Genomic DNA, 11166 nt, shown 5'->3' with positions numbered 1-11166 from the left:
GGACGAGGACGACAGCTACGGTCAGTACGGCCCTCGGCCCGGCCGGCGGACGCCCCCTCCCTCGCTTCCTCCCTTCACCGGCCCGGCGCCTTGGCCGCGCCTCAGGCGACTCACGTTTCCCGGGGACTGGTGCCGGACGCGAGCCGGGCGGGGCGGGGGCCTCCTCAGGGCAGGGGTCACCGGCGGCCCGGAGTGTTAAAGGCTGAGGGGCGCTGAGGGGCCGACGTCGGCGTGCCCGGGTCTCGGGGGCCGGCGCTGGGGGTCGCCGGGCTCGAGTCTCTGGGGCCGGAGTCCTAGGACCGGGGTCTCGGGGCCTGAGTCTCCGGGGCGGAAGTCCTCCAGGGTGAGGGTCTGTCTCGAGGCCGGGGTCTAGGGCGGGGTTCGCGAGGAGAGTAGGGTCTCGGGGTTGGGGTCTCGGGCGGGGGTCTCCGGCCGCTGTCCCGCGCAGGCCCGGCCTCCCCCGCGAACGCTCAACTTCCCCCGGCCGTTCTCCGTAGTTTCCGGCCCCTTCGGTGCTGGCAAGTTATGTACCCCGGTCCATGTCTTTGTTCAGAAACAAAAATGAGAAAACACAGGCAGCGAACCCCGAGTGGACAGGCTGCCACCTGAGGGTGCCGTCGGGGCCGGGATCTCCGGCCGCCGGCCACCCCAAGGTCCGAGGCTGACCGCCGCTCCGCGGAAACTGGGCTGCTGTTCCCCCAACGCCTGCGGGGCGAGCCCGAGGGGCGCCGAGAAATCCAACTTTGCCTTCTCATCTGTGCCCAGAGACGCGGCACAGCTCTCACGCCACACCGACAGCGAACACTTGACAGAACTGCCTGTTTCCAAAGCCGCCTTCTGCTGACCTCACCTGGGAACTGTTGGCCATCCGCAGGGCATTCGTCTGTCAAATGGCTTCAGATTGCCAGGGTGGCAGAAAGCTATGTGGAATGCTTTAGTTAAATTATTTAACGTTTTTTCCCCAAGAGATGAAAGAATGGCAGATAGAACAAGTGGTGAAGTTTGTGGTTTGGTAAGCAGAGTACAGACAGCAGTTTGAAATGCTTGTGTGGCTTAGTGGAAGCGAATCCGCTTTCTTGACTAAGTGACATAGGCGACGTTTGTTTCTTAAGCTCTGAGGGAGCAAGCTTTGTTGTGGGGTATGTTAAAATGTGAAAGGTGAAACACCTTGTTACTTTTCTGTTTGTTTAGAGTAAGTCATTGAGGAACCGCTGACCGCGATAGGTGGGTTTATGACCCACAGTGGCAGACAGGGGAAAGGCCGACACTTGTGGCCTGAAATCCAGAGCACGTGGGATCGGTATCCATCAGATGTCCCCTGGTTACCTTCCAAGTAAAAGCAGTGTGTGCTTTTCCTCTGTGATTGAAAAAAAACACACCCGCACACCCACGGATTGATCCCAAAGGACTTTTCAGCCCCACTTAGGCGTCTCTGTTTCTGTCCACCCAGGAGAAGCCTTCTCCAGCTTTGCGTGCTGCTGTACCATCTCTTGCTGTTTAATCCAGGCTTTCTTCATGCGCTCTCCTGGTGTTCTTACCCACCGCTGGAGGCAGGAAGCTGTTGGTCTGGTTGCCTTGAACACAATGACTGCTTTGCCACCAGGCATGGCATGAATTCGTGCTCAGAAAGGGTAAATGGAAGCAGGGTGTATTTGTTTCCTGTGGTGGCTGTAACAGATTGGCACAAACAACATAAACTTATTATCTTACAGTTCTGGAGGTCAGAAGTCCAAATTTGGTCTCACTAAGCTAAAATCAAGGTGCTTACAGGGCTGTGTTCCTTTTGGGAGGTCGTAACAGGAACGTCCGTTTCCTTGCCTCTTCCAGCTTCTAGAGACTGCCCACGTTCCTTGGCTGCTGGCCACCTTCCACCTTCCAAGCCAGCAGGTAGCATCTTCTCAGTTCTCTCTGACTTCTGCCTCTTCTAGTTAGGGGTCTGTGATGTCATTGGGCCCACCTGAATAAGGATAAGGATCAGCAGCCTTAGTTCTACAATAGTAATCCGCTTTTTGCCATGTAGGGGCGACGTGTTTCCAGGTTCTGGGATTGGGACAGGGCCATGTCTGGGGCCCGTTATTCTGCTGACCACACATAAAGATGAGAAAGAAGTTCTTCTTTTCTTTCAATTTATACAACTTAAAAAAAAATTCATATTCTTCGTATATTGGAGGAAGCAGAAAGGTTAATTTAAAGATTTCCCCCATTCGTTGGGTTTACCACACAAAAAGTACCTAATGGTTCAAGATGATCATAACAAGAAAAATGTTCCTAGTTCTTTTTAAGGTTTGCCTCGGTCTCCAGAACTTGCCATTTCTCTCCTAGGTTTTACAGAGAATTGACCTCAAAAGATAAGACAACTATTCAGATTCCACATTTCAAAGGAAAGTGGGTGCTGTGGACTCAAACAGTGCATAGAATGCCAGGTCCAGGGGGTTCCCTCAGAACCTCCATCGGTGGTTCATGAGTCAGCCTAGGTCACTACCATGATTTTTTAACATTGTATCTTAGGGGACATGGTTTATGATTTCCATGCTATCACCTGGCTAGATAAAACCTTTGAAACATAACTCATTTATAATAAGCTAAAGAAAGAGAATGTGTCTTAGAGTTTGTTCAACGAAAGAGAATTTCGAAAACTTACCAGAAGGCTTTTCCTAACTGCATACTCTTTGATGTCCTGTGCTAACCCAGAGACCACACCACTGAGTTCACCAGCCCTTTCTCCTGTACATTCCCTTTGATCCTGAGTTGTTTATTTGGTCTAGTTGTAATGCACTAGATCCGTACAGCATGGTTCAAACTACACGCGTGGTGTGATAAACCGCACTGTGAACACCTGTGTAAAGTTGGGGGGAGGTTAAACAAAAGTCAGTTTAAAGGTTTGTTTTTTTTTTTTTCTTTTAGGAAAAATGTAGAATTAGTGGTTTTCTAAAAGCTTAATTGACACTTTAAGAAAGAGGTTCCTAATGCTTGTGGTTGGCTGGTCTTTATCTCCCCCCCAGCTTTTTAAACCCTGAAATAGTTGGGATTTTTGGGGGGTCATTTTACGTTCTTATTAGATGACTGTACTTCCTGGATGTCGCAGTTCTCACTTGCAAAAGGAAGAGGTATTTTTGCCTTCATAGGGTTCCCTGCCCACGAAAGGACTCAGTGACTGTATTCCTCTTTGTGACTTCTGAATTCAAGCAGACATTTTTAACATGCAGTCTGCTTCTTAATGGGCTTTCAGGCCCCTCTGAGATTGTATGTGAGAGTTTGTGAATGTGCATTTTTGGAGTCTTTTGCTTTAATCCAGTTCTCGAATGGCGGCTCTGACTCTGGAAATTGCTGCTCCAGAGGTTTGCCTGCGTCTCTCTTACGAAACGTCTTGAGGTGGAGATGGGCAGAGTCCATCCAGTAGTAACATGGGAAATGTTAGTGGTGATGATTCTATATCACGACTCTAACGAAATAGTCGGATTTCTGACCATAGGTTCTTAAGCTCCTTGAACCCATGGTGCTATTCAAGACCTTTACTTCTCAGATACAGACCTTACTCCTCTCGGCTTTTATTAGCTTCGGCTTATCCCTTTTCTGCTGCATGAGGGAGAAGCAGCCTTTAAGAAATAAGCCTCTCTCTCGAGAGTGGAGATGTTGATCTTAACCAGGCACACCTGCCGTCCTCAGATGATAACAGTGAGGTGTGGGCAGTGGTATGTGTAGCAGTGGCGTGCATGGGTGCTGCTGCAGGATTGGCTGTGCGTGGGAGCCTGTTGCGTCCAGGAGAGATCTGCTGTTTGGTCTTTGTGCCTTAAGAACAAGCGTGGGGTCCGGTACCCAGTGGAAGCAGCTCAGTGACTCTGGAGGGAATAATAGATTGAGCCAGTTTCTATGTGGCAAAAGTTAACATTTGCTGAACTTGAATTTTTCTCCTTCCCCCATCCCAAACAGAAACTGGAACACTTTTATGAATGTGCTTGACCCTATGCCAAACCAATTTTCTTCGTTTTTCTATGATATTGATGACTTTCATTGTTCCCAAATGTAGTTCCACTCAGTGATTTGCGTTTATTGAAAAGGATACAATTACATAAAGTCAGGGCTTTCTTAGAAAATCTGGAACACAAGGTTACCATAATTACACATTTTGTGGTCTATAAGGTAGATTTCCAGGGGTGACATTAACATGTCAGAGGATATAAACATTTTGGGAATTCTTGATGGGTGGTGTCAATTTGCTTTTTCAAAAGGCTGTATCAAGCTACCCTGTTCTTAGCGCTATATGGGGGTATGTGTTCCAGTATCACTACCAGTGTGCCACTGGGGAGGATTAGCATATGAAAGCTTTTTTAAAGAAAACTAATTTAATGGTTACAAAATGGTTTCTCATTATATCTGTTGATTACTAGCTAGGTTAAAACAGTTTCCTTTGTCTATTTGTGTATTATGACCTGTATTATGGCTGTTCATATAAGATAATGGTTCATCGATTTAACTGAGATTAACTCCTTTTTTAAGGCCTCTATTAAATCAGCAGATTTATGTTTTTCTCACTCTGATGTTTTAAGCATGGGGAAAATATATACTTGAATTTGACTGGGGTTTGGGTCGGATTTTGACCATTTGTAGCAGTCACTCATTTACTTTTCCTTTGTTTTTCTCTTAAAAATTGAGGATCTCTCAACCCATGTATTGTCTTCTGGACAAACAAAATGTTTCCTTTAGGGGAGAAAATTGTGAGTTCTGTAGTTTTTATTGGTTGGGTGACAATGATAAATAGTTCAGTCTGTGGGATCTTAGGACACATACTTGCCCCTTTCTGAGAGTCCTGTGTTAGTCAAAAGCCATTTTGCCGAACAGAGTTTTTTCTCGTGTATTTCATGCCTTCAGAATTAGGTAGTTGTCCAGTATGAACTAGGAGGAGGACGCCTTCTCATTCCAAGGGCGAGAGCAAACATGTAGGTCACTTGGTGGGGAGGAGAGTGGGGATGTGTATGAGAGACGGTGAGGCAGAGGATGGAGAGCTTGAGCCTGAGATCCGTGTTGTGGGTAGAGTCTCCTCTCTGCCCTTTTCCTGCTCGCCCTCCAAGACTAAGTCGTGGGCCGGGGGCTCCGAAAGCAAAGCGCTTTGCCCGAGCCTGTCCCTCTGCTCCACTGCCACACAGCCTCTCAGCTGTCTAATTATTGTTGCTCGGTTTCAGTCGCAGTAAGAGGCCTGGAGGAGGTGGGAACTTACTTAGAAATGTTTTAAGTTTTGAATCCCACATCCTCTGAAACTGCTGGTGGTGGCGTTTTGCTTCTCTCTTTGCATGGACAAAAAAAAACACCAAACACGTAATATAGGGTGAAGGCTGTAGGGGATTTTCGCTACTCTTCATTATCCATGATGGCGCGAGCCTGTGTCTTTCTGCTGCTGTGGTGGTGAGAGGGTTGAGAGCTGCTTCCTGTGAGGCCTGGCTCCTTTAGCAAGGGTCAGGATGTTCCCTTCCTTAGCCGGGTGCTTTCTGTGTCTTCCATCTCTCTCTCTCTCTTTTTTTTTTAAAGTCTTCAGGAAGGATTCAGTGGGAATTCCCTGACGGTTCTGAGCTCTCACTGTCCAGGGCCCAGGTTCCATCCCTAGTTGGGAAACTAAGCTTCCACAAGCTGAGAGACCAAAAAAAAAAAGGTTTCTCTTTCAAAAACATGTCTTAATCTGACATTGTTGCAGTCTACATTGTAATTATTAAAGTTGGATATAAATGATGGAATAGGTTTAATGCTATTAGAAAGACTTCCCCTTCCAGTAGTCCTGAAACTGGTTTGGGCTCTGTGAGCAATTTGTAAAGGCTTACTCAGTCAGCAGGCACTCGCGACCACATCGTACAGCCCTTGCTATCACAGATGCTTGGAGCTGAGCAGGAAGAGACAGATGTAGAAGGAGGCTGTGAAGGGGAGTGTCAGAGTGGGTGTGGCAAGTGTGCAGGAAAACGTAGGCACAGAAAGGAGAGCAGTTCTGCTTGGAGCTGGGGTCGAACTGGATGGGGCAGAAGACAGTTCATGCAGGAGCTGGCATTTGGGCTGGACTTTGAAAGATGAGTTGGTGCCAACTAGGCAAATATGGCAAAGACATCCATTTCAGGCCAAGGATGAACCAGTGTGGCTGGAGAATCTGGCCCCTTTGGGAAGCTGCCAGTGGCTCTGTGTGCTTGGATGGCCTCCTGCGTAGAACCCAGGACTTTCCTGTCTGTGCCACAGGGATCTTCCATAGAGGGGGTGAGGCTAGGCTGTGTCCAGGTGATTATTTTGCATTTCAGAGAGATCCCCTGTGGTGCGGTGCAGCCGGAGTCCTGGGAGCTGTTGCAGGCGTCCAGGTGGGGGAGAGGATGGGGCCTGAGTTAAGGCAGTAGGGGTGGGGGGAAGGGGCGAACAACCACAGGACTGAGTGAGGACCTGAAATCAATAAGATGTGGTTGCCAGAGTTGGGGAGAGATAGCATCCAAGGAAGGTAAGGAAGCCGAATGAGTCTGGGGAGAGCAGTTGCATACAGCGTGTGTAGACTGAGTGTGTAGAGTTGAACACGAGCTCAGGTGAGGACACACTGAGTGGAGTCCTGAGATCTGTACAGACCATTCCCTGGTCTGGAACCGGCACTCAGTGGGAGGGGAAGCAGGGAGGGGGTCATGTGGCGTGCTGAGAAGCGGTCCAGGGACATCGTCTTGGACATGTCCCCGTTGAAGGGCTGGGCAGAGAAAGTGGCCCAGAAAGGAGACGGGACTGTGCAGTTGTATTATGTGTATAGATGGCTCTTTATAGGAAACTAGAGAGAGGGGGCAGCAGCTAGAAGGCAGTGCAGAATGGAGAGACTTGTTTTTAATTTGGGGAGACTTAAGACTGTTTGCAGACTCTTTTTGAAAATTACTCTGAACCAGCCTTGGATTAAGGTATTCATAGACTGTGTGCTGTGAACAGCACCTACGATGGGACTCACATTTCATTTTGTCTGTTGAGGCTTTTAAACACAGCAGCTGCAGGACTGCATGTGTTTTTGCAACCTTTTAAACTTAAATTACTTTCTGTTATGATATCTGCTTCCCTGAAATACTGTTTCCAACAGCCCTAGTAATTGAAATTGAGAATGTTTTGATTTTTAGCTACATTCTTGCATTTCCGGCTGCCTACTCGATGTTTCCCTGTGGGTATCCTGTCATCATCTCGAATTCAACGTCAGAACACAGCCTTCTGCCTCTCTCCTGTCTTACTCTCTCATCCAGACTTTTTTTTTTTCTATTTTTATCCCCATTTTCTTATCACTTCAGTTACTGAGGCTTGAAAAAAATGTTTGATTCCTTTGTCTTTCTTGCCTTCTAAATAGTCTTCCAACCATTCATCCATCTATCCATCCCATTTTTCATTATCTTCTTTGTGTTACGCATTTGCTTGATGCCAAGGCTGTGAAGAATTTTAAAAGATGGGCCCTATTTTCAAGAAACTCAAAGTGCAGGGTAGTTGATGAGTTGAAAAATTTCAGTCAGAATATATGGATATATGACAGATGCTCTGATGGAGACATAATAAATGCTATATGAGCCTGGAGGGTTCCAGTCTTCAGTGTGTTTTGGGTGAGAGATACTTTTGAGTAAAACACCTAACCTTGGGATCAAATGAGGTGGGAACATCACAGACTACGTATTACCCCTGTACCTCCAGCAGGTAACTGTGCTGTGCGCTAAGTTCACTGCTGAACATTTTTCGTATGTTCTTCCTTAATCCTCACATTAATCCTGGGTGGGAGGTACAGTGGCCACGCCCATTTAACAGATGAGGAGATAGAGGTTGAAAGATTTATTTATAATAGGTGACCTGACTGATGAGCTGTACAACTGGTATTGGAAGCAGGTTTCTCAGACTTCAGAGCCCCTGTGCTCACCACTTCTGCTGCACAGCCTGCTTGTTCTTTTTTTTTTTTTTAGTTGAAGTATAGTTGATTTACAATGTGTTAGTTTCAGTATACAGCAGAATGATTTCAGTTATTGTTGTTCAGTCTCTAAGACATGTTCACCTTTTTGCTACGCTGTGGACTGCAGCATGCCAGCCTTCCCTGTCCTTTCCTATCTCCCAGAATTTACTCAGGCTCATGTGGATTGAGTTGGTGATGCCATCCAAACACCTCATCCTATGTCGCCCTCTTCTCCTCCTGCCCTTGGTCTTTCCCAGCATCAAGGTCTTTTCCAGTGAGTCAGCTCTTTGCATCAGGTGGCCAGAGTATTGGAGTTTCAGCTTCAGCATCAGTCCTTCCAATGAATATTCAGGGTTGATTTCCTTTAGGATTGACTGGCTTGATCTCCTTGCTGTCCAAGGGACTCTCAAGAGTCTTCTCCAGCACCTCCAGCACAGTTAAGTTATACATACATTTGTATGTATATTCTTTTTCACCTTCTTTTCCATTATAGATTATTATAAGATATTGAATATAGTTCCCTGTGCTGTACAGTAGGTCCTTATTGGTCATCTGTTTTATATACAGTAGTGTGTATATATTAATCCCAAATGCCTGATTTATCCCTGTGCCCCCTTCCCCTTTGGTAACCATATGTTTGTTTTTTGTGAGAATTTCTGTTTTGTAAATAAGTTTACTTGTTTTACTTTTTAAGTTCCACATATAAGTGATAATTATGATCTTGTCTTTGTCTAACTGACTTCACTTAGTATGTTAGTTTCTGGGCCCATCCACATTGCTCCAAATAGCCTGCTTATTTATATTTCCTACTATTTCACACCCCTGTCTTTACTTTTACATACTTGTACTTTTACATACCTTTTCTAAACTTTCTCTTGGAATTAAGAGTTCCAATTCCATGATTCCATGTCTTGATACATTTCGTTTACTTTTTTGATTAAAACCTATGTTACAGGTTATTAAACAGATTAATATTGAAAGAGCCTGTCGCTCCTGTTAGGGTTGAGATTTGAGGGGTTTGTTGGATTGTATAGTAAAGCCCTCTCTTTCTTAGGCTGCTCCGTTGTGCTGGCCTCTCCTGGGGCCTTTGGTGAATGGGGGCTGGTGTGGTGACAGGAATGGCCCTCCTGGCCTTTGAGGATTCCCTGGAGCCAGACCCGTCTTGTGGTTTATGTAGGAAGGCCAGGTAACCAGGTGAAGGTTAATACAGGAGTCCTGCCTCCTACAGATCTGTCCTGAAGCTGGCCTGCCCACCACTTCCAGGGCCCTCTGGTGTGGCTCTTCACCTCTCACCATTTACGATGAAGTAGAAGAAGGTGCTGAGAGAGGAAACTCAGCAGTGAAACAGGAGACTGCGGTGGAGGCACCGTGTTTCTTCACGAGAAGGGCAGTGTTGCCATTCTTCCAGCATCCATCTCACCACTCTAGCTTCATCGGTGTGCCTCCTGTCAGGGGCTGTCTGTTAGACCGTCCCCTGGAGGGATCACCGAGGGTTCTGATGCAAGACTTAGCTCTGCGGGCTGAAAAAGACTTTGGGGCTTAGATTCCTAAGGGAGCATGCTGATTTATGGTGGCATTTGTGAAGAAGTTTTTAAAGCCAGCCTTTGGTCATTTGACTGCTCTCAGCCCAGCCGTGGAGGTGCCTGCACAAGGACTGTGTTTCAGGGGGACTTCCTAGTGGTCCAGTGGCTGAGACTGCATTCCCAATGTAGGGGACCAGGATTGTTCCTGTCAACTTGGAAGATGTTGAAATTAGAATTTAGCCCTCTTACCTCACACGTGCACTGTCCCGTTTGATTCTTCTGTGTTTTGTGGTTTATCTGGGGGCTTGGTTCCTGCTACAGCTGGTTGTGGTGATAACCAGGTAGGGAGTTTCTCACCGCTGGCTTGCTGGGAGGGTTATGAGTACGGTTTCTAGGCATTCAGAGATTTCAGTACAAATCTTAAAAAAGGGATATGTGGACAAAGCATATGATTATTCTATTTTTGAAAGATGAGTGTGGCAAGAAAATTCTTTAAGAGGGCTACTATCACCTATAGTAAGGTGATTTCTGGTGTGAGTTAGGAAGTATTAAGGTATTTGACAAATGTATGCATCTTGACAAGGATTGGTGTGCACAGAGTACTTAGTCACTCAGTCATGTCCGACTCTTCGTGACCTTTGGCACTGTAGCCTGCCAGGCTCCTCTAACCATGGGATTTTCCAGGCAAGAATACTGAAGTGGGTTGCTATTGCCTTTTCCAGGGAATCTTACTGACCCAGGGGTCAAACCCGCATCTCCTGTGTCTCCTGCTTTACAGGCAGGTTCTTTACCCACTCAGCCATTAGTAGTTAGTGGTTTAACTGACAGGGATTACAAATTGGTAATTGTTTTTTTGTGTGTGATTTAAAAAATCAGGAAGACAACTGGACATGTTAGTAGGATGCTGCTTTGACTTGGATCTTTTCTGGACATGCTGTCTGCATGGTAGACAAAAGAAGTGGCTTCACTGTATTAGTTTTTTATGGCTATTGTAACAGAATATCATGAATTGAGTAGCTTAAAACCATGCTAATTTGTTTTGTTGTCCTGGGGGTCACAGTCTGGAATGGGTCTCAGGGCTAAAGTCAGGGTGTCAGCTTTGTTTCTTCTGGAGGCTCCAGGGGAGAATCCATGTCCTTGCCTTTTGCACCCTGTAGAAGCTATCTGCATCCCTTGGCTCGTGGCCCTGTTACATCTTTTTCATTCATTTTGTTCTCTTTTATTCCTCTTACTACATCCTCAAAACCAGCAATGACTGATCAAGGCTTTCTCACATCTCATCCCTCTGATGCTGACTCTGCCCCACTTCCTCATTCCCTCCCCCCCCCCAATTCCACTTCCGAGCAGTCTTGTGATCATATTGTGCCTACCCAGATAATCCAGGATAATCTCTCCATCTCTAGGTCAGCTGATTCAGTTCAGTTCAGTCGCTCAGTCGTGTCCGACTCTTTGCGACCCCATGAATCGCAGCACGCCAGGCCTCCCTGTCCATCACCAACTCCCGGAGTTCACTCAAACTCACGTCCGTCAAGTCGGTGATACCATCCAGCCATCTCATCCTCTGTCGTCCCCTTCTCCTCCTGCCCACAATCCCTCCCAGCATCAGAGTCTTTTCCAATGAGTCAACTCTTCACGTGAGGTGGCCAAAGTACTGGAGTTTCAGCTTTAGCATCATTCCTTCCAAAGAACACCCAGGGCTGATCTCCTTTAGGATGGACTGGTTGGATC

General features: G+C 46.7%; 1 protein-coding gene across 1 annotated transcript in view; it reads left to right on the top strand.

Annotated features, from left to right (window-relative positions):
• Positions 1–6: 6 nt before the first annotated feature.
• Positions 7–11166, top strand: part of CYTH1 (cytohesin 1) — a 79826-nt gene continuing 68666 nt past the window's right edge. The window contains exon 1 of the mRNA XM_010856269.1: positions 7–20. The gene's annotated coding sequence lies outside the window, so the exon portion shown is untranslated. The remainder of the gene's footprint in view (positions 21–11166) is intronic.

The sequence above is a fragment of the Bison bison genome, unplaced genomic scaffold, assembly GCF_000754665.1.
Source record: "Bison bison bison isolate TAMUID 2011002044 unplaced genomic scaffold, Bison_UMD1.0 scf7180017864371, whole genome shotgun sequence".
NCBI classification, from domain to species: domain Eukaryota; kingdom Metazoa; phylum Chordata; class Mammalia; order Artiodactyla; family Bovidae; genus Bison; species Bison bison.
Note: the sequence above shows the minus strand (reverse complement) of the source record. Positions and strands in the feature narration are given on the sequence as shown.